At 36.4% G+C, this 27,861-nt stretch overlaps 5 pseudogenes; all 5 read left to right on the top strand.

The window, feature by feature from the left end:
* The first annotated feature begins 145 nt into the window (after positions 1-145).
* On the top strand, positions 146-2,599 carry LOC149287346 (protocadherin gamma-C5 pseudogene; annotated as a pseudogene).
* A 2,469-nt stretch (positions 2,600-5,068) lies between these two features.
* Positions 5,069-10,143, top strand: LOC149287345 (protocadherin gamma-C5 pseudogene; annotated as a pseudogene).
* Positions 10,144-11,867: 1,724 nt separating this feature from the next.
* Positions 11,868-15,650, top strand: LOC149287344 (protocadherin gamma-C5 pseudogene; annotated as a pseudogene).
* Positions 15,651-17,421: 1,771 nt separating this feature from the next.
* Positions 17,422-19,890, top strand: LOC149287343 (protocadherin gamma-C5 pseudogene; annotated as a pseudogene).
* A 4,088-nt stretch (positions 19,891-23,978) lies between these two features.
* On the top strand, positions 23,979-26,450 carry LOC149287342 (protocadherin gamma-C5 pseudogene; annotated as a pseudogene).
* The last annotated feature ends 1,411 nt before the right edge of the window (positions 26,451-27,861 follow it).

Genomic DNA, 27,861 nt, shown 5'->3' with positions numbered 1-27,861 from the left:
GTGTTTAGCGATGAAAATCTTGTGTACGTGTTTATAGCAAAAAGAAGGAGTTATTTTGCAATGAATTGATCTATATCAAAATACGGATCCATGGGATTATAAAGGATAACATATACCAAAGTATCAAAAGGAAAGGATTTGAGATATGGACTTCCAGGGCTATCTAGATGTGTGGAAATGGCAAGTAGCATGTTTGTTTTTTCTTTGTAGCTTGGGCTGGGTCTCTGGACAGCTTCAATATTCTCTCATTGAGGAGTCAGATCCAGGAACTGTTGTTGGTTATTTAGCTAAAGATCTTGGGTTCAATCTAGCAGACATCTATAAACGTAGACTTAGTTTGGGGTCTGAGGGACATGGTGCATATTTTGCTGCAGATCAGAAAAATGGAATCCTAACTGTGAAAGAAAGGATCGACAGAGAAAATATTTGTGGCTCCAGTACAAATTGTATATTACATCTAGAAGTTGTGACTGAAGAACCTTTGGAGTTGTTTAGCCTAGAAATTGAAATTGTGGATGTAAATGACAATTCTCCCACGTTTCCTGCTAGTAATCAAAGGATAAAAATTATAGAACTAGTGACTAGTCCTGGCGTTCGGTTCCCTTTAGAAATTGCACAAGATCGAGATGTAGGTTCTAATTCTATAACACACTATGCATTGAACAAAAATCCATATTTTTCTTTGTTTGTAGAGACTCAGAAAGATGGTACACTTGTTCCTAAATTAGTTTTAGAAAAAATTCTTGATAGGGAAGAAAATCAAGAACATAAATTAATACTAACTGCCTTTGATGGGGGAGAAAAACCTCGGTCAGGATCATCAGAGATAATTGTTACTGTTTTAGATATTAATGACAATGCACCACAGTTTTATCAGTCAGTTTATAAGATCAGTATAGTGGAAAATCTCCCATTAAAAACCATTGTCATAGCATTGAACGCTACAGATTTAGATGATGGCTCCAATGGGGAAATTATATATTCCTTTGATCATCACACAGTGGATAAAATAAAGAAAACATTTGACTTGAATTCTCTCACCGGAGAAATATTTATTAAGGGAGCTGTTGATTATGAAGAATCACAGTTTTATGAATTGTCTGTTAGAGCCATAGATAAAGGTGTCCCTGAACTTGAGGGACGATGTATTGTACAGATTGATATATTAGATGTAAATGACAACACACCAGAAATTATTTTTACGTCTAAGACAAATGAAGTGCCTGAAAATGTAGCAATAGGAACTATTGTTGGATTCATCACAGTGAAGGATAAAGATTCTGGAAAGAATGGAGAAATACAGTTGGAAGTACCAGCAGATCTACCATTTAAATGCCAACCTTTTAAAAACCGTTATACGTTAGTTACTACCGGATACCTGGACAGAGAGAATGCGTCAAAATATACTATTCAACTTGAAGCCTCTGATCTTGGATCTCCTTCTTTACACACTCAGACAATAATCTATCTCAGTGTTTCTGATGTGAATGATAATTCTCCAGCATTCAAGCAATCTGTTTACAAAGCCTTCATAAGAGAGAACAATGACCCGGGCAGCTTGTTATGTACGGTGTCAGCATCTGACCCTGATGAGGGGGATAATGCAAAGCTGAAATATTCTATAATTGAAAGCCAAATAGATGGTTCTTCTGTCTCTTCTTTTGTATACATCAATCCTGACAATGGCAACATTTATGCCCAGCGCTCTTTTAACTATGAACAATTCCAAGTTCTTGAAATCACTGCGAGTGTGGAAGATTCTGGATCTCCAAATTTATCTTCCAGTGTATTGGTTTTTATATTTATTTTGGATATAAATGACAACTGCCCCTCTGTGCTCTATCCAGGGAATTCAGGGGAATTAAGTACCAAAGAAAGGATCCCAATTTCTGCATCTGTTGGTTATTTGGTTACAAAAGTGTCTGCAGTTGATCTGGATTCTGGCCATAATGCCTTGATTGCATATGGTTTAGATGAGCCTACGGACCCTAGTTTGTTTCAAATATCTGAATACACAGGTGAAATCAGAACACTTAGAGCTATTCAAGAAACAGATAACACTGAACAACATCTTGTAATAGTAGTCAGGGATCACGGACAGCCTTCACTATCAACTACAGTCCCCATTGTCATAAACATAATTGATGACATGGCTCAAGAAATGCATAAGTCACACCATTTTCCCATTAACACTAAACCCACATCAGATGTGACATTGTATCTTATTATTTCCCTTGTGGCCATTAGTTTGGTTTCACTTGTTACATTCATTATTTTGATTGTAAAATGCTTTAGGAAGGAACATAATGAATCCAGTTGTGGGTTTTGTTTTCCAAACAAGACATATTCTAAGGCCTATGCAGATAAGTATCAGCCAACACTTTACTTAAACACAGATGGGACATTAAAATACATGGAAGTCAGAATGGCTCCACCGGAACCACAGGCACAATGTTATTCCATTTGCTTTCCTCCAGCAACAGAGAAATCAGATTTTACTTTGACGAAACCTTTGAACTTCCCTCATTTAACCGATATTGATAAGGAGACCGACTCTTCTGACCCAAGCTGGTTGAAAGAGCCAAACAAGGTGAGGTGAAGTAATAGTTTTGTTAGCATTGATTTGATCTATTTGGTTCTTGAATGTATTCAAAATATAAACCTTAGAATTACATCTGAACTCTTTTTATTCTGGTCTATTAGCATTTGCACAGTTCATTAACATACTTGTTTCATCTACATTGTATTGATAAAGGCGTATTCTTTGGATTGACTTTTTCATATAGAACCATAAGCTATACTAAAAGGGACAATATTATTCCAAATCAGCCTTAAAATCCTAAAATACTGTATACTTTGGTTTGCTTATGAGCTGTGTTTTTTTGATTCTGTAGTTTTTGATTAAAATATTTAACCATTGTGGTTACTGTTAAGTTGTGTATGTATGGTAGAGGAGGGGTGATTCACCAGAGCCCCAAAAAATAAACCTCCCCATTTGGTAACTGGATATCATATGACAACAGTAAATGACAAAATAGTGTCTTAATATATAAAACATTTTACAAACTTGTTAACAGAAATTTGCGGAACTACAACAGAGTCTCAGATGAGATCTGGTAGTCTTTTACATTTAGGGCCTACCGGGTGAGGTCTCCATTGGACTTGCTTCATAGGAACTTCTGTACTTTGTTGACCAGTTTTCATTGCTTATATATAATGGAGCGATGCTGAAATTACAAAAGGTGAATATGCATATATCTATAATAAATCCCTGTCCACCAACTTCAGCTAGTAGTTTATAGTTACTTACAATAACTAAGTGGTATTACAGAAAGCATAACATTTTATCGCACTATTTTTATTAATTTGTAGAAGTGGCAATGATTCCAGTAACATAAATACAATACTCTTTGTTTTTCTAAAAGATAGTTTGAAGGTTTGAGTTGGCAGCCAAAGGTTTGACAATACTACTGAAATTCACAGTATTATTATTAACTTACATTTGATTTCAGAAAATGTACATTCATTGCATTGATTTTTTTATTATTGATATTATTTAAAAACATAGAAAATACATAGAACATACAATACAAAATCATAACAAAGTCTAACGAAAAAAAAACACGGGCTTATTTCATAAATTGTTATATAAAAACCAGGTAGAAAAATGTTGTTGAATAAAAGTAGTCATTTAACTATATGCGTTTTGCTTTGGTAAATAAACCCTCTACCTTCTTATTTTTATTTATTGGAAATGTATTTGACCAAGGTTCATACGATTTTTCAAATATTTCATTATTTCTGACTGTGTATGACATACCTTTTTCAATTTTAGATTGTGTTTGAATTTAATGTAATATTTCGTCCGAGGTAGAGATTTGTGGTTACAACCACATTTGATTTATGATATAAATTTAGGAGAATAATATTTTGGGAAGATTTGTGTGGAGAATAGCTAATTCTCATAAAATAAATACAATGCTTTCTGTTTTTATAAAATATAGTTTGAAGGTTTGACTAAGTTTGAGAGAACATAAACAGGGTGCAAAAAGCTAAAAAAAACACTACTATTGAAATTCACATTATTGTCAAACTTACATTTGATTCAAGAAGCTGCACATTCATTTCTTTGGGTGCATATCTCATGAATCTGTGTTTCACATCTACATTCTGAGGTCATATCTGCATTGATTCTTCTTGATTCTATCCCCACTTTAATACTGGTGTACTTTTTTAGTCAAAGCATATTAAATTAAACACTTGCAATGCGGTAGGCTACCAGTGGATTCAAAATTATATTTTTGTGGCACATGTAAGTATCGCTAGTCAGCGCCGTATTTAATTAGATGTTAATATATTTGTTATGTTTTTCCTTTTAGTTCCTGATTTGATATTGAGAGTCAGATATTTGGGCAAGTTCAAAGTACCAAGTTAAATTAGAATATTATTGTGTAAACTAACCTGTAAACAAAAACAATAATAATGATAATAATATGATAAAAGCAAAAAGAAAAATTCATTTGAAATAGTAAAAATACATATAATCCTGACAATGAACATCACAGCTACAACACATTTTTGTATGCGTGCCTTCACATTGGACACAAAAGAATAAAATATTAATATATTAGAATAAAAAAATCTATACCTATTCTGATTATTATATATCATCACATATACACATGAAATATGCCAGTTCTTGCATTAACACAGATATTATGTAGCTGCAAATATATATACATCAAAGTAGGTATTCAAATATTCCTGTTTTTCCATTTGAAATGAATTTAACACTATTGGCCAGCAGAGGGCGGACCTGTCATCCAATCATTTCTTGAGCTGCACTAGTGGATCTGTTCGCATCATCATAATATCGTCTCTCTCCTCCCCCTGGCTCAAAGAATCGCCCTCCTATCTTTTCTCTTGCACACAAAGGAAAGCTACCATTACATTGAAGATGCTTCCGTAGAAATATTTTTTGCCTCTGCTGGATTTATATTTGACTTATAGACTCATGGAACTATAAAAAACCCACATTTTTGATACTTCAAAACAAAGGATTTAAGATATGGACAGACAGAGATCCATAAAAGCTTGGAAATGGCAAGTAATATGTTCTTTTTTCCTCTGTAGCTGGGGCTGGGTCACTGGGCAGCTTCGTTATTCAGTTCTTGAGGAGACAAAGCCAGGAACATTGATAGGGAATGTGGCTCAAAATTTGGGATTAAACCTGGCAGATATTATTAAACGCAGACTGAGTTTGGAATCTGAAGGGAGCAGCAGATATTTTTCTGTAAATGTAGAAAATGGAGATTTGACTGTGGAAGGAAGGATTGATAGGGAGGTTGTTTGTGCATCTAGCCCTAGCTGCTTATTGCATCTAGAGCTTGTTGCTGAAAATCCCCTGGAACTTTTTGGTTTAAAAATTGAAATTCTAGACATTAATGATAACTCCCCGTCATTTGCCATTCCCAATCAGGAAATAAGAATCACTGAGCTACTGGCAGTTCCTGGTGTACAGTTCCCTTTAGAGATTGCACAGGATCCAGATGTGGGTATTAATGGTGTTACTCATTACAGACTAAATCCAAACCCATATTTTTCTTTGTCTGAAACAAATCGCAAAGATGGAACGCTTATACCAGAGCTGATACTGGAAAAAGTATTAGACAGAGAAGAGAAGAAAGAACATAAACTTATCCTCACTGCTGTTGATGGTGGTGAACAAGCAAAGTCAGGTTCTATACAGGTAACAATAATAGTTTTAGATATTAATGACAACGCACCAGTGTTTGCTCAGTCATGTTATAAGATCAGTTTATTGGAAAATCTCCCATTAAACACAATTGTAATGAAGCTTAATGCTACAGATCTTGATGAAGGCTCCAATGGTGAAATAGTCTATTCCTTTTACCACCATACCTTAGATGCAGCAAAGAGAACATTTGGTTTAAATGCACACACGGGTGAAATATTTATTAAGGGAGGTATAGATTTTGAAGAATCGAGTTTCTTTGAATTGTCTGTTAGAGCCATAGATAAAGGTGTTCCTGAACTTGAGGGGCGATGTCTTGTACAAATTGAAATAGAAGATGAAAATGACAATACCCCAGACATTCTAATTACCTCCAAGACCAATGAAGTGCCTGAAAATGCACCAATAGGAACTGTTGTTGGGTTTATTACAGTGAAAGATAGAGATTCTGGAAAAAATGGAGAAATTGTGTTGGAAGTATCACCGGATTTACCATTTAAATGTCAACCCTTTAATGATCGTTACTCTTTGGTCACTACTGGATATCTGGACAGAGAAAAGGTTTCAAAATATGTTATTAAGGTTATTGCCTCTGATCTTGGGTCTCCTCCTTTACATAATCAGACTATAGTTACCATCTATGTTTCTGATGTGAATGATAATTCTCCTACATTCCTGCAATCTGTTTACAACGCATTCACAAAAGAGAATAATGAACCTGGCAGCTTATTATGTACGGTATCAGCATCTGACCCAGATGAGGGGGACAATGCAAAGCTGAAATACTCTATCATTGAAAGCCAAATAGATGGTTCTTCTGCCTCTTCTTTTGTATACATCAATTCTGACAATGGCAACATTTATGCCCAGCGTTCTTTTGACTATGAACAATTCCAAGTTCTGCAAATAACTACAAGAGTGGAAGATTCTGGATTTCCATCTTTATTTTCTAATGTTTCAGTTTTTATATTCATTTGGGATACAAATGACAATTACCCCACAGTGCTAAACCCTGATAATTCAGGTGAATTCATTAATCAGGAGAAGATCCCATTATCGGCATCTGTTGGATATTTAGTAACAAAAGTCTCTGCTGTGGATCTCGATTCTGGTCACAATGCCTGGCTTGCCTACACTCTATCTGAGCATAGTGGTGGTAGTTTGTTTCAGATCTCGGAATATACAGGGGAAATAAGAACAATCCGAGCTATTCAAGAAAACGATAACACTGAGCAACAGCTTGTGATTTCAGTCAGGGATCACGGGGAGCCGCCCTTGACAACTACAGTCCAAATTTTTATAAATATTTTAGATACCATTGAAAAGGAATCCCAGACATCTCAAGATTTTCTTACAAACTCTAATCCAACTCCCAATTTGACATTATATCTTATTATTTCCCTTGTGGCCATTAGCTTAGTTTCACTTGTTACCTTTATTATATTGATTATAAAATGCTTTAAAAATGGTTATTATGATAATAGTTGTGGATTTTCTTTTTTAAACAAATCACCCCCAAAGACCTACTTAGACCAGTATCAACCGACACTTTATTTGAACACAGATGGAACTTTAAAATATATGGAGGTCAGAATGGCCCCTCCGGAACCACAGGGACAATGTTATCCAGCTTGTTTCCCTTCAGTAGCGACATCCAATATTACTTTGACAAAGCCTTCAAATACACCTAATTTCACTGATGTTATGAAGGAGCCCACCTCTGACTTGTTAAAGGACCAGTACCAGGTGAGACGGCTAAACATTTTTTTTGGTGAATCATAGCATTTTTTTAAAATAAATAGTATCTAAAGGATATATGTTTGGTCTTTTATTACACTTAACAGCAATATAATACTATCTAATAATTTTCTCCTGATGATTTAAATGGACACAACAGTATTTGTTTGTTGAACATGTTCTTTATATTTTTTTAAACCATATCTTTTTTTGATTAGACTTATGTCCCGTATAGAAGAATTAGAAAATGTTTTATTTGCATAAGAAAAATAATGTATAATATAACTCTGCCACTCTCACTCCTAGTTCAGTCTATCAAAATATATATTTTTTCTATGCCTTCATTGATAAAAAATATTATTCAGATCACATATACAATTATTAAAAAAAATATCAAATATTTATGACAGCAAATAAAGAAATGTGGATGGGGAATAATATAGATGAAAGATGAGTAGGGTTTAGAAGTCCATGTGATATCCCTGCCTTTTGGGTTAGTTGTATTTTAGAGAAAACTCTGATATTGCATTCATGAGAATGTATTTCCTGGATTGAAATTGAAACATTAGTTCATCGTTGCTTTAGCCTTTTAGTCTTGATTATTACTTGCAAAAGTTACTCAAGTGTGCTTCATTTGTTCTGATCTAAAAATATAAAAATGAACTCTATCGGTAGAACTTACCTGTTGATTAATAAGCAGATGGGTTTTTAAAATATTTCATATATAACTTCTTACCTAGTTTTGTAACCTAGTAGTTACATGCAGGCCCGGACTGGGACAAAAAATAGGCCCGGGCATTTAAGACTGAGCAGCCCATTTTTATTTATTTATTTATTTATTGTTAAAGCCTACCCTTCATGTACCATCTTTGCATTTCCCCAAATCACTTAAACATTCATGATAGACACAAACACTTATTCACTCATTCACACAAATCATTAACACATATTCATTAATGCAGTCTCACAAACCATTCAAGCAATTCATCCACCGTGTTAAATAAAGTTAAACAAACTTTAACATGAAGGATGTTAAATAAAGTAAACAACCCCCCCCCTGATGTTTTAATTTAAGCCCTGTGAGGCCGTGCACCCCTAAGGCCGGCCCTGGTGGGGGCTGGCCTGCCCCCTAGAGTGGCGGACCCGGTCGCAGTTGCTGCGGGCTTAAGGGGCAGGTGCCCCTTATGCTCTGCGTTAATGCGGCCGCATAGGCCCAGTCAGTCCGTCCTGACAGCCTATTTTAAGGTAGGGGCCTGGAGCTGCAGCTCCATCAGCCCCTACGTCAATCTGGTCCTGGGCCGCCCGGCCCACCGGGAAAATGCCCAGTGTGCCTGATGGCCAGTCCGGGCCTGGTCACATGTATTGATTAGTAAATCTCCATAAATCATGAATTCAGTATTGTCCAAATTCATTTATTTTATTATGCATTTTATATGGCAAGGTACAGTTATAAGTAAAATTACTTCACAGAAAACATTCACAACTTTGAAGCATAAAATGTTATGGCACTATTTTTATTAATTTGTAGTAGTGGCATGATTACAGTAACATAAATACAATACTCTCTGTTTTTCTAAAATATAGTTTGAAGGTTTTAGTTGGCAGCCTATAGTTTGACAATACTAAGACTGGGCACTAGACGCTAGAAAGCACTATAATTGAAATCCAACTAATTGTCAAATTTACATTTGATTTCAGAAAATCTACATTCATCCCATTGAAAGATTTTTTTTTATTATTCATATTATTTATAAACATAGAAAATACATATCATTCATAAAACATACGATACAAAATCATAACAAAGTCTAAAGAAAAAAAAATTAAGTTTATTTCATAAATTGTTATATCAAAACCAGGTAGAAAAATGTTGTTGAATAATGGTAGTAATTTAACTATATGAATTTTGCTTTGGTAAAGAAACCCTCTTCCTTCATATATTTATTTATTGAAAATGTATTTGACCAAGGTTCATAAGATTTTTCAAATATTTCATTATTTCTGACTGTGTATGACATACCCTTTTCCATTTTATATTGTGTTTGAATTTGATGTAATTTCGTCCGAGGTAGAGATTTGTGGTTACAACCACATTCTTGATAATAAAATTGTGAACGCCATTAGTATTTGATTTATAATATAAATTTAGGAGAAGGATATTTTGGGAAGATTTACGTAGAGAATAGCTAATTCTCATTAAATAAATACAATGTTGTCTGTTTTTATAAAATACAATTTGAAGGTTTGACTAAGTTTGACAATACATAAATAGGGTGCTAGAAGCTAAAAAAAAAACTACTATTGAAATTCACATTATTGTCAAACTTACATTTGATTCAAGAAATTGTAAATTCATCTTTTTGGGTGCGTATCTCATGCATTTGTGTTTCACATGTACATTCTGAGGTCATATCTGCATTGATTCTTCTTGATTCTATCCCCATTGGGAGGTTAATTCATTTTTAATTCCATTTCCTGAACACCTTCATATTGGTTTACTTTTTTAGTCAAAGAAAATTAACTTAAACACTTGCAATGCTGTAGGCTTCAAAATTATATTTTTGTGGCACATGTAAGTATGGCTAGTCAGCACCATATTTAATGAGATGTTAATATATTTGTTATGTTTTTCCTTTCAGTTCCTGATTTGATATTGAGAGTCAGATATTTGGGCAAGTTCAAAGACGCAAGTTAAATTAGAATATTATTGTATTAACTACCCTGTAAACGACAACAATAATAATAATGATAATATGATAAAAGCAAAAAGAATAGACATTCATTTGAAATAGTAAACATACATATAATTCCTGACAATGAGCATCACAGCTGCAACACATTTGTCAGGGCATTCGGTGCCGGATCAGGTAGGAGTCTCAATGCAGGGGCAGGGGCAGGTTCAGAACATGGCTGTAGGCAGGCTGATGTGTCCAGTTCAGGGCTGTGCTCCACTTTAGCTTTAGATTTTCTCTTGGGCCATCTTTAGGTGTTAAGAGACCAGGATAAAAACAGGCAGGACACTGGAAGCCCACTGACAGGGCAGACGGCAAGGAAGCCCATAGACAGGGCAGACAGCTAGGAAGCCCACGGGCAGGGCACGCGGCTAGGAAGTCCTGAGACAGGACACGCGGCTAGGAAGCCCTCAGGCAGGGCACACGGCTTGGAAGCAGCAGGTAGGTACGTCTGGAACACGCCGGGGTCTGGTACACAAAACTGGATCGTTGACGTAGCCAAGAGTCATACACGGCAGACAGATCAGATGCAGCAAAGCAGTAGCTCAGTATACAGGGCCAGGAACACAGGGGATGGAGTGAGGAACCAGAATCCTCGGACGCTTCTCCTTAAAGCAAGGACAGGACAACTTAACTGGGACATGGGGAGAGGAGAGAGGACCCAAAATCCTCAGATGATTCAGGGAAAGGAGGGCAAAGGTACGCAAAATACAGACACACGTGGATACAGGACTAGCCTAGGACTATGAGATAACAATTGGACATTCCGTCGCATTATATGGCCACAGTATGCTTAGCCCACCACTACGCCAAAGTACTCCAATATTCGGTGGGTCCTAACGCTAAACCTTGCTTACTGAATCACTAATAAGCTGAAACCAAACATCGAGTCTAAACACAAAACCAAGGACATACCTTTACACTGCAGACTGAGACAAACATAACAAACGGGTAGGACACACCTTATAAAGGAAACAGAAGCTGAAGCAAAGAGCAAGACTGGAATCAAGGCATCAGAAGCACAGAACAGAGCATATGGAAATCCAGGAACGGATTACAGAAAAACATGAGAACTGAGGCAAGGCAGGGAAAAACAGAGATATGCAGCTCCGCAGCCTGGTTGGACCCTGACAACATTGTTGTATGCGTTCACATTGGACACAAAAAAATGAAATATTAATATATTAGAATAAAAAAACTATACCTATTCTGATTCATATATAATCACATATACAGTACACATTGTCATGAAATATGTCCGTTCTAGCATTAACACAAATATGTAGCTGCAAATATATATATATATATATATCTCAAAGTAGAGATTCAAATATTTCTGTTCTTCCGTTTGAAATGAATTTAACACTATTGGCCAGCAGAGGGCGGACCTGTCATCCAATCATTTCTTGAGCTGCACTAAGTGGATCTGTTCGCATCATCATCATCTCATCTCTCTCTCCTCCCCCTGGCTCAGTGAATCGCCCTCCTATCTTTTCTCTTGCACACAAAGGAAAGCTACCATTACATTGAAGATGCTTCCGTAGAAATATTTTTTGCCTCTGCTGGATTTATATTTGACTTTTATACTCATGGAACTATAAAAAACTTACATTTTTGATACTTCAAAACAAAGGATTTAAGATATGGACAGACAGAGATCCATAAAAGCTTGGAAATGGCAAGTAATATGTTCTTTTTTCCTCTGTAGCTGGGGCTGGGTGTCTGGGCAGCTTCGTTATTCAGTTCTTGAGGAGACAAAGCCAGGGACATTGATAGGGAATGTGGCTCAAAATTTGGGATTAAACCTGGCAGATATTATTAAACGCAGATTGAGTTTGGAACCTGAAAGGAGCAGCAGATATTTTTCTGTAAACAAAGAAAATGGAGATTTGACTGTGGAAGGAAGGATTGATAGGGAGGTTGTTTGTGCATCTAGCCCTAGCTGTTTATTGCATCTAGAGCTTGTTGCTGAAAATCCCCTGGAACTTTTTGGTTTAATAACTGAAATTCTAGACATTAATGATAACTCTCCTTCATTTCCCAATCCCAATCAGGAAATAAGAATCACTGAACTACTGGCAGTTCCTGGTGCACAGTTCTCTTTAGAGATTGCACAGGATCCAGATGTGGGTATTAATGGTGTTACTCATTACAGACTAAATCCAAACCCATATTTTTCTTTGTCTGTAACAAATCGCAAAGATGGAACGCTTATACCAGAGCTGATACTGGAAAAAGCATTAGACAGAGAAGAGAAGAAAGAACATAAACTTATCCTTACTGCTGTTGATGGTGGTGAACAAGCAAAGTCAGGTTCTACACATGTTACAATAATAGTTTTAGATATTAATGACAATGCCCCAGTGTTTGCTCAGTCATGTTATAAAATCAGTTTATTGGAAAATCTCCCATTAAACACAATTGTGATGAAGCTCAATGCCACAGATCTTGATGAAGGCTCCAATGGTGAAATAGTCTATTCATTTAACCACCATACCTTAGATGCAGCAAAGAGAATATTTGGTTTAAATGCACACACGGGTGAAATATTTATTAAGGGAGGTATAGATTTTGAAGAATCCAGTTTCTTTGAATTGTCTGTTAGAGCCATAGATAAAGGTGTTCCTGAACTTGAGGGACGATGTCTTGTACAAATTGAAATAGAAGATGAAAATGACAATGCCCCAGACATTCTTATTACCTCCAAGACCAATGAAGTGCCTGAAAATGCACCAATAGGAACTGTTGTTGGGTTTATTACAGTGAAAGATAGAGATTCTGGAAAAAATGGAGTAATTGTGTTGGAAGTATCACCAGGTTTACCATTTAAATGTCAACCCTTTAATGATCGTTACTCTTTGGTCACTGCTGGATATCTGGACAGAGAGAAGGTTTCAAAATATGTTATTAAAGTTATTGCCTCTGATCGTGGGTCTCCTCCTTTACATAATCAGACTATAGTTACCATCTATGTTTCTGATGTGAATGATAATTCTCCTACATTCCTGCAATCTGTTTACAATGCATTCACAAAAGAGAATAATGAACCTGGCAGCTTATTATGTACAGTATCAGCATCTGACCCAGATGAGGGGGACAATGCAAAGCTGAAATACTCTATCATTGAAAGTCAAATAGATGGTTCCTCTGCCTCTTCTTTTGTATACATCAATTCTGACAATGGCAACATTTATGCCCAGCGCTCTTTTGACTATGAACAATTCCAAGTTCTGCAAATAACTACAAGAGTGGAAGATTCTGGATTTCCATCTTTATTTTCTAATGTTTCAGTTTTTATATTCATTTGGGATACAAATGACAATTACCCCACAGTGCTAAACCCTGATAATTCAGGTGAATTCATTAATCAGGAGAAGATCCCATTATCGGCATCTGTTGGATATTTAGTAACAAAAGTCTCTGCTGTGGATCTCGATTCTGGTCACAATGCCTGGCTTGCCTACACTCTATCTGAGCATAGTGGTGGTAGTTTGTTTCAGATCTCGGAATATACAGGGGAAATAAGAACAATCCGAGCTATTCAAGAAAATGATAACACTGAGCAACAGCTTGTGATTTCAGTCAGGGATCACGGGGAGCCGCCCTTGACAACTACAGTCAAAATTTTTATAAATATTTTAGATACCATTGAAAAGGAATCCCAGACGTCTCAAGATTTTCTTACAAACTCTAATCCAACTCCCAATTTGACATTGTATCTTATTATTTCCCTTGTGGCCATTAGCTTAGTTTCACTTGTTACCTTTATTATATTGATTATAAAATGCTTTAAAAATGGTTATTATGATAATAGTTGTGGATTTTCTTTTTTAAACAAATCACCCCCAAAGAACTATTTAGACCAGTATCAACCGACACTTTATTTGAACACAGATGGAACTTTAAAATATATGGAGGTCAGAATGGCTCCTCCGGAACCACAGGGACAATGTTATCCAGCTTGTTTCCCCTCAGTAGCGACATCCAATATTACTTTGACAAAGCCTTCAAATATACCTAATTTCACTGATGTTATGAAGGAGCCCACCTCTGACTTGTTAAAGGACCAGTACCAGGTGAGACGGCTAAACATTATTTTTGGTGAATCATGGCATTTTTTTAAATAAATAGTATCTAAAGGATATATGTTTGGTCTTCTATTACACTTAACAGAAATATAATACTATCTAATAATTTTTCTCCTGATGAGAAAATGCCCGGTGTGCGCGATGGCCAGTCCGGGCCTGGTCACATGTATTGATTAGTAAATCTCCATAAATCATGAACTCAGTATTGTCTAAATTCATTTATTTTATTATGCATTTTAAATGGCAAGGTACAGTTATAAGTAAAATTACTTAAAAGAAAATATTCACAACTTTGAAACATAAAATGTTATGGCACTATTTTTATTAAGTTGTAGTAGTGGCATGATTACAGTAACATAAATACAATACTCTCTGTTTTTCTAAAATATAGTTTGGAGGTTTGAGTTGGCAGCCTATAGTTTGACAATACCAAGACTGGGCACTAGAAGCTAGAAACCACTACTATTGAAATTCACCCAATTGTCAAACGTACATTTGATTTCAGAAAATGTACATTCATCCCATTGAAAGATTTGCAGGCTTCATTAAGTTTATTTCATAAATTGTTATATCAAAACCAGGTAGAAAAATGTTGTTGAATAAAAGTAGGAATTTAACTACATGAGTTTTGCTTTGGTAAAGAAACTCTCTTCCTTCATATATTTATTTATTGGAAATGTATTTGACCAAGGTTCATAAGATTTTTCAAATATTTCAGTATTGTGTTTTAATTTGATGTAATTTCATCCGAGGTAGAGATTTTTAGTTACAACCACATTCTTGATAATATAATCGTGAACGCCATTAGTATTTGATTTATAATATAAATTTAGGAGAAGGATATTTTGGGAAGATTTAGGTAGAGAATAGCTATTTCCCATAAAATAAATACAATGCTGTCTGTTTTTATAAAATATACTTTAAAGGTTTGACTAAGTTTGACAATACATAAATAGGGTGCTAGAAGCTAAAAAAAAAAACACTACTATTGAAATTCACATTATTGTCAAACTTACATTTGATTCAAGAAGTTGCAAATTCATCTCTTTGGGTGCATATCTCATGCATCTGTGTTTCATATCTACATTCTGAGGTCATATCTGCATTGATTCTTCTTGATTCTATCCCCATTGGGAGGTTAATTCATTTTTAATTCCATTTCCTGAACACCTTCATATTGGTGTACTTTTTTAGTCAAAGCAAATTCACTTAAACACTTGCAATGCGGTAGGCTTCAAAATTATATTTTTGTGGCACATGTAAGTATGGCTAGTCAGTGCCATATTTAATGAGATGTTAATATATTTGTTTTGTTTTTCCTTTTAGTTCATGATTTGATATTGAGAGTCAGATATTTGGTGAAGTTCAAAGAACCAAGTTAAATTAGAATATTACTATATTAACTACCCTGTAAACAACAATAATAATAATGATAATATGATAAAAGCAAAAAGAAGAGACATTCATTTGAAATAGTAAACATACATATAATTCCTGACAATGAGCATCACAGCTGCAACACATTTGTCAGGGCACTCGGTGCCGGATTAGGTAGGAGTCTAAAAGCAGGGGCAGGTTCAGAACATGGCTGTAGGCAGGCTGATGTGTCCAGTTCAGGGCTATGCTCCACTTTAGCTTTAGATTTTCTCTTGGGCGCCATCTTTAGGTATTAAGAGAGCAGGATAAAAACAGGTAGGACACTGGAAGCCCACTGGCAGGGCAGACGGCTAGGAAGCCCACTGGCAGGGCAGACAGCTAGGAAGCCCACGGGCAGGGCAGATGGCTAGGAAGCCCATGGGCAGGGCACATGGCTAGGAAGCCCATGGGCAGGGCACATGGCTAGGAAGCCCTCAGCCAGGGCACACGGCTAGGAAGCCCTCAGGCAGGGCACACGGCTTGGAAGCAGCTGGACTGGTAGGTACGTCTGGAACACGCCGGGGTCTGGTACACAAAACTGGATCGTTGACGTAGCCAAGAGTCATACACGGCAGACAGATCAGATGCAGCAAAGCAGTAGCTCAGTATACAGGGCCAGGAACACAGGGGATGGAGTGAGGAGCCAGAATCCTCGGACGCTTCTCCTTAAAGCAAGGATAGGATAACTTAACAGGGACATGGGGAGAGAAGAGACGAACCGAAATCCTCAGATGATTCAGGGAAAGGAGGGCAAAGGAACGCAAAATACAGACACATGTGGATACAGGACTAGCCTAGGACTATGAGATAACAATTGGAGATTCCGTCACATCATATGGCCAAAGTATGCTTAGCCTACCGCTACGCCAAAGTACTCCAATATTCAGTGGGTCCTAATGCTAAACCCTGCTTACTGAATCACTAATAAGCTGAAACCAAACATTGAATCCAAACACAAAACCAAGGACATACTTTTACACTGCAGACTGAGACAACATAACAAACGGGTAGGACACACCTTATAAAGGAAACAGAAGCTGAAGCAAAGAGCAACACTGGAAACAAGGAATCAGAAGCACAGAACAGATCATATGGAAATCCAGGAACGGATTACAGGAAAACATGGGAACTGAGGCAAGGCAGGGAAAACCAAAGATATGCAGCTCCGCACCCTGGATGGACCCTGACAACATTGTTGTATGCGTGCCTTCACATTGGACACAAAAAATTAAATATTAATATATTAGAATAAAAAAATGTACACCTATTCTGATTCATATATAATCACATATACAGTACACATTGTCATGAAATATGTCCATTCTAGCATTAACACAAATATGTAGCTGCAAATATATATACATCAAAGTAGAGATTCAAATATTCCTGTTTTTCCGTTTGAAATGAATTTAACACTATTGGCCAGCAGAGGGCGGACCTGTCATCCAATCATTTCTTGAGCTGCACTAGTGGATCTGTTCGCATCATCATCATCTCGTCTCTCTCTCCTCCCCCTGGCTCAGTGAATCGCCCTCCTATCTTTTCTTTTGCACACAAAGGAAAGCTACCATTACATTGAAGATGCTTCCGTAGCAATATTTTGTGCCTCTGCTGGATTTATATTTGACTTTTAGACTCATGGAACTATAAAAAAACCTACATTTTTGATACTTCAAAACAAAGGATTTAAGATATGGACAGACAGAGATCCATAAAAGCTTGGAAATGGCAAGTAATATGTTCTTTTTTCCTCTGTAGCTGGGGCTGGGTCTCTGGGCAGCTTCGTTATTCAGTTCTTGAGGAGACAAAGCCAGGAACATTAATAGGGAATGTGGCTCAAAATTTGGAATTAAACCTGGCAGATATTATTAAACGCAGACTGAGTTTGGAATCTGAAGGGAGCAGCAGATATTTTTCTGTAAATGAAGAAAATGGAGATTTGACTGTGGAAGGAAGGATTGATAGGGAGGTTGTTTGTGCATCTAGCTCTAGCTGTTTATTGCATCTAGAGCTTGTTGCTGAAAATCCCCTGGAACTTTTTGGTTTAGAAATTGAAATTCTAGACATTAATGATAACTCCCCGTCATTTGCCATTCCCAATCAGGAAATAAGAATCACTGAGCTAGTGGCAGTTCCTGGTGTACAGTTCTCTTTAGAGATTGCACAGGATCCCGATGTGGGTATTAATGGTGTTACTCATTACAGACTAAATCCAAACCCATATTTTTCTTTGTCTGTAACAAATCGCAAAGATGGAACGCTTATACCAGAGCTGATACTGGAAAAAGTATTAGACAGAGAAGAGAAGAAGGAACATAAACTTATCCTCACTGCTGTTGATGGTGGTGAACAAGCAAGGTCAGGTTCTACACATGTTACAATAATAGTTTTAGATATTAATGACAATGCCCCAGTGTTTGCTCAGTCATGTTATAAGATCAGGTTATTGGAAAATCTCCCATTAAACACAATTGTGATAAAGCTCAATGCCACAGATCTCGATGAAGGCTCCAATGGTGAAATAGTCTATTCATTTAACCATCATAACTTAGATGCAGCAAAGAGAATATTTGGTTTAAAGGCACACACGGGTGAAATATTTATTAAGCGAGGTATAGATTTTGAAGAATTAAGTTTCTTTGAATTGTCTGTTAGAGCCATAGATAAAGGTGTTCCTGAACTTGAGGGACGATGTCTTGTACAAATTGAAATAGAAGATGAAAATGACAATACCCCAGACATTCTTATTACCTCCAAGACCAATGAAGTGCCTGAAAATGCACCAATAGGAACTGTTGTTGGATTTATTACAGTGAAAGATAGAGATTCTGGAAAAAATGGAGAAATTGTGTTGGAAGTATCACCGGATTTACCATTTAAATGTCAACCCTTTAATAATCGTTACTCTTTGGTCACTGCTGGATATCTGGACAGAGAGAAGGTTTCAAAATATGTTATTAAGGTTATTGCCTCTGATCTTGGGTCTCCTCCTTTACATAATCAGACTATAGTTACCATCTATGTTTCTGATGTGAATGATAATTCTCCTACATTCCTGCAGTCTGTTTACAACGCATTCACAAAAGAGAATAATGAACCTGGCAGCTTATTATGTACGGTATCAGCATCTGACCCAGATGAGGGGGACAATGCAAAGCTGAAATACTCTATCATTGAAAGCCAAATAGATGGTTCTTCTGCCTCTTCTTTTGTATACATCAATTCTGACAATGGCAACATTTATGCCCAGCGTTCTTTTGACTATGAACAAATCCAAGTTCTGCAAATAACTACAAGAGTGGAAGATTCTGGATTTCCATCTTTATTTTCTAATGTTTCAGTTTTTATATTCATTTGGGATACAAATGACAATTCCCCCACAGTGCTAAACCCTGATAATTCAGGTGAATTCATTAATCAGGAGAAGATCCCATTATCGGCATCTGTTGGATATTTAGTAACAAAAGTCTCTGCTGTGGATCTCGATTCTGGTCACAATGCCTGGCTTGCCTACACTCTATCTGAGCATAGTGGTGGTAGTTTGTTTCAGATCTCGGAATATACAGGGGAAATAAGAACAATCCGAGCTATTCAAGAAAACGATAACACTGAGCAACAGCTTGTGATTTCAGTCAGGGATCACGGGGAGCCGCCCTTGACAACTACAGTCAAAATTTTTATAAATATTTTAGATACCATTGAAAAGGAATCCCAGACGTCTCAAGATTTTCTTACAAACTCTAATCCAACTCCCAATTTGACATTGTATCTTATTATTTCCCTTGTGGCCATTAGCTTAGTTTCACTTGTTACCTTTATTATATTGATTATAAAATGCTTTAAAAATGGTTATTATGATAATAGTTGTGGATTTTCTTTTTTAAACAAATCACCCCCAAAGAACTACTTAGACCAGTATCAACCGACACTTTATTTGAACACAGATGGAACTTTAAAATATATGGAGGTCAGAATGGCCCCTCCGGAACCACAGGGACAATGTTATCCAGCTTGTTTCCCCTCAGTAGCGACATCCAATATTACTTTGACAAAGCCTTCAAATACACCTAATTTCACTGATGTTATGAAGGAGCCCACCTCTGACTTGTTAAAGGACCAGCACCAGGTGAGACGGCTGAACATTATTTTTGGTGACTCATAGCATTTTTTAAATAAATAGTATCTAAATGATATATGTTTGGTCTTCTATTACACTTAACAGCGATATAATACTATCTAATAATTTTTGATTGCTGAACATGTTCTTTATACTTTTCTAAACCATACATCTTTTTGATTCGAGTTATGTCCCGTATAGAACATTTAATCTATTTAGAAGAATATAACTCTGCCACTCTCGCTCCTAGTTTCGTCAATCACACGTATATTTGTTTTCTATGCATTCCTTCCTTGATGAGAATTATTCAGATCACAAATATAATTATTAAAAAATACCATAAAACATTTATGATGTAACAGCAAATAAAGAAATGTGGATGAGGAATAATATAGATTAAAGATGAGTAGGGTTTAGGAGTCTGTGCGCAATCCCTGCTTTTTGGGTTAGTTGTGTTTATGCAGATTATATGGCTATTTTATGGAAAACTCTGAGATTGCATTTATGAGAATGTATTTTCTGGATTGAAACATTAGTTCAACGTTGCTTTAGACTTTTGAGTCTTGATTATTACCTGCAAGGTTACTCAATTTTGCTTCATTTTTCTGATACCTGAGTAAATCCAGTAATCACCAGGCATGTTATATAAAGATGAACTCAGATGAATTTACCTGTTGATTAATAATTAGATGGGCTTAAAATATTTTAAGTTTAAATTAATTAATACATGGTACAAAGTACTAACAATATTAACAAAGATGTATAGGAACAACATTCCCAATTGCTGGAGATGTGGAGCATCAAGAGGAGATGAACTACATATTTGGTGGAGTTGTACTCCCATTTATACAGCTGGCAAAAAATATCCTCCCGACTAGAAGCCATCTTCGCCCCAGAATGGAGATTGACTCCAGATTTAGCTTTGTTACATCTAAATCTTCCCAATTTGAATAAAAAAGAGCTCCGATTTCTTCTTCATTTGTTGACAGCAATTAAAATAGAAATCGCAAGAAATTGGAAAAAAACAGAAGGTATTATCTGGAAAAAAATAAAATCTCAATTAATCTACCAACGCCAGATGGAAAAGGAATTCTATCCCAAACCATCTGGAATAGAAATAGATATTATTTCTGGAATTCATGGATAGATGAATTACAACACAGTAGGCTAGATTGATAAGAAAATTAAGGCTCGAGCTTAGATGTCAAAAATATCTAAACTAATAGCAATAATAAAAGAAATGTAAATCTTGGTGGTGTTGAAATATATACATAACTGCTGCTTGATGAAGGGAATTTTTTAAATTTGTTTTTATGTCTGTATGTACTTATGCTTTATTTGTTTGGATATGGAATACAAACGAATATAAGGGAAAACTTATCTTTATACTATATTGTAAAAAAAAGATTTCATGTATAACTTCTTACCTTGTTTTGTAACCTAGTAGTCACATGTATTGATTAGTAAATCTCCATAAATTACAAATTCAGTAATACAGTATTGTCCAAATTAATTTATTTTATTATTCATTTTAAATGTCAAGCTGCAGTTATAAGTGGAATTACTTCACAGAAAGCTTTCACAAAAAAGTATATATGGTGGGTATGGAAAATGTGACAAAAAATCTCCAAATTACTACTTGAAGAAATATTACTTTCTAAAATGTATCTTATATATTACCGTATTTGCTCGATTATAAGACGAGGTTTTTTTCAGAGCAAATGCTCTTATAATCGAGGTCGTCTTCTAATCAGACCTCCGCTGGGGCCAGGCTGCTTACCGGTGCTTTGGTCGCGAGCAGCTTCTCTTCTACCAGCGGCAGGAGAACAGGAAGCTAGAAGAGCGTCACATAACTCTGCCTCCCCCCTCCTTCCTCTGGGGGCGGGGCCAGAGAAGTTGCTCGCACAGCCGGGCCCCTGCAGAAGTCTTAGAGTGAGAGATCTGCAGTTCAGGTAAGGGGGTGGGGGAGGGTTTTTGTGATTAATGTGTGAAGTATGTGTGATTAATGGAATGAATGAGTATTTAAATGTTTGTGAATGAGTGTGTGTGTGTGATAGCATGGATGTGTAAGGGGGGTGGTGGTGGTAGCATGGCATAGGGAGGCTGTACTCACACTCCTATCATCCCCAGGTTCCAGCATGTACTGGCTGCCTTGGCTTGATAGGAGTGTGATTGCTGTTAGCAGATATATATATATACCTCCAGAAATGCCTTTTAACCCCCTATATGCCACTCTGGCATATAGGGGGTTAAAAGGCATATCATGGGGCAGAGTGGCATATAGGAGGGTATAAGACATTTCTGGAGGCAGAGTGGCATATAGAGGGTTAAAAGGCACATCAGGGGGCAGACTGGCAAATAGGGGATATAAGGCATTTCTGGGGGCAGAGTGGCAACCCTGGGGGCAGATGTGCATAACTGGGGGGGCAGGTTGGCAAATAAAAGGAAATAAAAAAATATGTATTTTTCTCAATCATAGCTTTTATTAAATATGAAAAAATTGTTTACATGAATTAATATTTACTTTTAATATAAACTTTTTTCCCCATGGGGTAGTCTTATATTCAGGCTTTTTGTTTTTTTCCTAAATTAATATTTAGATTTTGGGGGGTCGTCTTATAATCGAGCAAATACGGTATATCCCCATAATTTATAAAACGTATGTATTCTTTCTCCCAACCCTTTCTTTCTGCCAAACCTTTCACAGTGATTTCACAGCATTCAGCTAAGGTATGGGGAGGGGATTTGTATCCTCTTGCTGTCTCTCCACACATCAAAACCTGAAAGCTTATGAATCATCTTCCAATATGAAATGTTTTACAGAATGGGGTAATTCTTACCTAGATGTGACATGAATAAGCAACAGTGTAGCTCTGTATACATTTCTATGGATTTGAAATGATAATTGCATACCCCAATTACAGTCAGAGGAGGAGAAGAGCTGGACTGTAGGTAGGGCCATGACATGACTGACCATTTACCTTACCCAAAGAGCCACCTTGTGACAATCAGAAGCCATGTGGGAGTTGCGATAGCGGTCTGTGTGGTGGCAACATAGATCTCTAATGATTTTAAATTTCTCTGGGCTATTCAGGATTGATCATAAGATCTCCTCAAGCAACCTGTGATCCACACTGCTCACAAAAGAGAGACAGTTGGACAGGTCGGTTTAACAGTTTCCATCGGTCAGGGCTGTTCCACAGAAAATTGGACAATAGGAAGTATGCAGTTGGCTTGGTGGTGAAAGTTGGACATAAGTAGAGCTAACATTTATACAAGATTTATAAAATGTGAAAAGTTTCTTGTTTATCCATAAAGACTGGATGCATTGTAAAATAATGCTTATAACTTATTACATTTAGATTATATTTAGATTGATATTTATTTTATTTATTGAGTTTGTGAATTATAGCAAAGGCGAATTGTGTATTTTATATATGCAAATTATTTGCAAATATTTCTGAAGTCTATATAGATATTTTGGGACTTTCTTTTAATACCCTTAATAAAAACAGAATCTAAAAAAAGATTGTTGACAATGTAAAATAGTTTTATTATTTGCTAAGGAGAAGAGCGACTGCTGCTAATGTAATATTTCAAATTAAGAAAAACATTCTATTAACCATGAATACTGCAGTATAAACATAATTAATGTTGGCATCTCAGATGTCTACCACTGATACTTATCTGCTGTTGGATTATATATTGAATGCCATTAAATATACAAGCATGATCAGACGATGGTTTTCAGTACACATATATATATATATATATATATACACACACACACACATAATGATGGAGACACTCAAATCTTGTTTTAGTGCATCATTGAAGTTAACATTATTGGCCAGCAGAGGGCGGACCTGTCATCCAATCATTTCTTTAGCTGCACCACTGGATCTGTTCAAGTTGTCCCTCCCCTCTCCTCCCCCTGGCTCTGTGAATCAACCTCTCATTTTATCTCTGACACACAAAAGAGAGCTGCTGTTCTGAACGATGATCCAAAGGATGATTTTTTTGGAAGGCACAGATCTTTTTTACTATCTTAGTATATTTATATGAATTTCAGACTTGTGGGATTATAAAGTGGACTTTATTGTACAATTTTTCCAAAGGCAAGCATTTGAGATATGGACTTCCAGAACACTCCAAAGGCTTGGAAATGGCAAGTAGTGTGTTCCTTTTTGCTTTGTAGCTGGGGCTGGGTCTCTGGGCAGCTTCACTATTCAGTTGTTGAGGAGTCAAAGCCAGGGATACTGGTAGGGAACGTGGCTCAAAATCTAGGGTTAAATCTGGCACATATTAATAAACGCAGACTGAGCTTGGGTATAGAAGGAGGAGGACGGTATTTTTTTGTGAACAAGGAAAATGGAGATTTGGCTGTGAAAGAAAGGATTGATAGAGAGGCAATCTGTGGATCAAGTACTAGTTGCCTTTTGCATTTGGAGCTTGTAGCTGAAAACCCATCAGAGCTTTTTAATGTGGAAATAGAAATTTTAGATATAAATGATAATCCACCCAATTTTCAGGTCAACAATCAATTTATAAGAATAACAGAAATATTTACAAGTCCTGGTAGTCAGTTCCCTTTAGAAATTGCGCATGATCCAGATATTGGTATCAATGGTGTTACTGAGTACCGACTGACTCCAAACCCATACTTTTCTTTGTCTGTAACAAATCAACAAGATGGCACTCTGATTCCAGAGCTGATACTGGAAAAAATCTTAGATAGGGAAGAAAAAAGAGAGCACAAACTAATTATCACTGCTTTTGATGGAGGTGAACAAAGAAAATCAGGATCGACTCAGGTAACCATAACAGTTTTAGATATTAATGATAATGCACCAACGTTTGATCAGCAACGTTATGAAGTTAATTTAATGGAAAATTCCCCTTTGAAAACAGTCGTTATAAAACTCAATGCCACAGATCCAGATGAGGGCTCCAATGGTGAAATACAGTATTTGCTTTATCACCATACCCTGGATGCAACAAAGAAAATATTTGACTTAAATCCACAAACAGGTGAAATATTTGTTACGGGAGTTGTGGATTTTGAAGAATCACCGTTTTATGAATTGTCTGTGAGAGCAAGAGATAAGGGTGTTCCTGAACTTGAAGGACGATGCCGTGTTCTGATTAAAGTCAAAGATGCAAATGATAACACTCCAGAAATTATATTTACCTTCAAGACCAATGAAGTGCCTGAAAATGCAGAAATAGGAACAGTTGTTGGATTTATTGCTGTGAAAGATAAAGATTCTGGTAAAAATGGAGAAATTGTGCTAAAAATATCACCAAACGTGCCATTTAAATTTGTACCATTTAACAACCGGTATTCATTAGTAACCAGTGGAGACCTGGACAGAGAGAAAGTGTCGCAATATTCTATTCAGGTTATTGCCTTTGATCTAGGGTCTCCTTCTTTACATAATCAGACTATAGTTACAATCTATGTTTCTGATGTGAACGATAATCCTCCTGTATTCCTGCAATCTGTTTACAAAGCCTTCATAAAAGAAAACAATGAACCTGGCAGCTTATTATGTAAAGTATCCGCATCTGACTCAGATGAGGGGGACAATGCAAAGCTGAGATACTCTATCATTGAAAGCCAAATAGATGGTTCTTCTGTCTCTTCTTTAGTATACATCAATTCTGACAATGGCAATGTTTATGCCCAGCGTTCTTTTGACTACGAACAATTCCAAGTTCTTGAAATCACTGCAAGAGTGGAAGATTCTGGAATGCCAAACTTATCTACCAATGTATCTGTTTTTATATTCATTTTGGATACAAATGATAATTACCCCACAGTTTTATACCCAGAGAATTCAGGGGAATCCATTGCTCAAGAGAAGATCCCAATATCTTCATCTGTTGGTTATTTGGTAACAAAAGTCTCAGCGGTTGATCTGGATTCTGGTTACAATGCCTTGCTTGCCTACAGTCTAGGTGATCAGACCAGTTCAGGTTTATTCCAAATCACTGAATACACAGGAGAAATCAGAACAATCAGAACAATCCATGAAACTGATAATACTGAACAACATCTTGTCATTTCAGTCAGAGATCATGGGGAACCTTCTTTGTCAACAACAGTCGCAATTGTTATAAATATTTTAGACAACGTTGTAAAAGAAACTCATAGATCTCAGGATTTCCTAACAAAGTCCAATCCAACACCCAACTTGACTTTATATCTTATTATTTCCCTTGTGGCAATAAGTTTGGTTTCCCTTGTTACTTTTATTATATTGGTTGCAAAATGCTTTAAAAATGGAAATGATAGTAGCTGTGGGTTTTGTTTTCTGAACAAACCCCGTCCCAAGCACTATGTAGACCAATATCAGCCAACACTTTACTTAAATACAGATGGAACCTTAAAATATATGGAGGTCAGAATGGCTCCGCCAGAACCACAGGGGCAATGCTATCCTGTTTGTTTCCCTCCAGTAGAAACATCAGATTTTACCTTAACAAAACCACAAAATGTTCCTTTTTTGACTGAAGGGATCAAGGAGCCTACCTGTGATGCCTTGAGGGAGCCATACCAGGTGAGGTGGTTTAACATGGTCTTGTTTATTAGTTTTATGTAATGGTGAAATTGCTCATATAGTAGTATACTTAACGTTCACGTTATATTTAGGTTCAAGTTACCACTATAATTAATATTTATTGATACATATGTAGAGTGCCACAGTAGTCTGCAGTGCTATACTATGAATATTCAAGCATATAAACAATTTAGTGGAATCTGAAGTAGTTTCTACAGCTGTGAAAATGTTTTAGACAACCTACTTTTGTGTGTGTCTACAAAAAGTATAACCATTCCACGTTCACTTTTCTTTTTTGGATTCATAATTTGGCTTTATGCGTGTTTTAATAGAATTCATTTCACTCTCTTTTGCTCGATTGATCAGTTGCCACATATAATTCATATTGTGTGACCATTGACACACTGTTTGCATCTTTTCTTTTGTGGCACTACAGAGTGTCAAGTGTAGTCAGGGCCGGCGCCACCCATGGGCAAAGGGCGCCTACTTGGAGGGGGCGTTGGCAGCAGCGAGCCGCTGGCCGTGGTCATTCATTAGAAGCGTGGAGGAGTGGGACTATAAGTGGGTGTGGCAAAAGGGAAGGGCTTTTGGGGGTGCAGCCAGGGGGCAGCAAAATTATGTTTTGCCTAGGGTGACAAAAATCCTTGCACCAGCCCTGAGTGTATATCTTAGTTGTGATATCTTAGTTGTCGTGCTGTTTTCCTCTGGAGATTTTTTAGTTTTGTTATTTCAGTGTTTCATAGCCTAAACCTCTCTAGTTGCACTTCCAATTTGTGTATAAGGTTTGTTTTGCTGTATTAGATATATCGCTCATTTAATTTGGCACGATTATGCAATTATTTATAGGAAGGACGTAGCCATCGAACATTTCTAGGAATTTTTTTTTTATTTATATTCAGCACCATTGAGAAATAATCAATAAATCTGCAGAAACTATAAGCGGAGATTAATAGCACAACATCTCACAATATTTATTCTGCCCTCTATAAGCAGGCATACATTTGACATGCCTGATTAACAGTCCTAATGCACCGCAGTATTAATGTCACCTATAGTGCTTGTGCGTAAACTTACCTGTAATTCAACTCCTTATGTGTCATATCCAATAAAACACAATAAAACTTTGCTAATGTATATCTAATACGTGATGGTGCAAATTCTTAATTTTTATTTGCTGCTTCCCAACACAGAAAACATTTTCCCCAATGACATATTACCCTACCAGAATGAAGGCAGCAAAGTGGATGAATATACTATATCCTTATTATAATATATAATTATAAAATAACACCATTATTTTAAGTATAATCCGGGCAAATTGTTATATGCATTTATACAAGTAACATCAGAAATTTGCATAGATACATGGATGTATCATAGCTTTGCGTCTCGCGCTAACCACGTTACTTGAACTAATTAGGACAATGTACAAACTGTTATTTGTTATTATATA

The sequence above is a fragment of the Sceloporus occidentalis genome, unplaced genomic scaffold (genome assembly GCF_023333645.1).
Source record: "Sceloporus occidentalis isolate IW3139 unplaced genomic scaffold, rSceOcc1.0.p SCAF_62, whole genome shotgun sequence".
Classification (NCBI taxonomy): domain Eukaryota; kingdom Metazoa; phylum Chordata; class Lepidosauria; order Squamata; family Phrynosomatidae; genus Sceloporus; species Sceloporus occidentalis.
The sequence above is the reverse complement of the archived record's forward strand: the minus strand, read 5'-3'. Positions and strand labels throughout refer to the sequence as shown.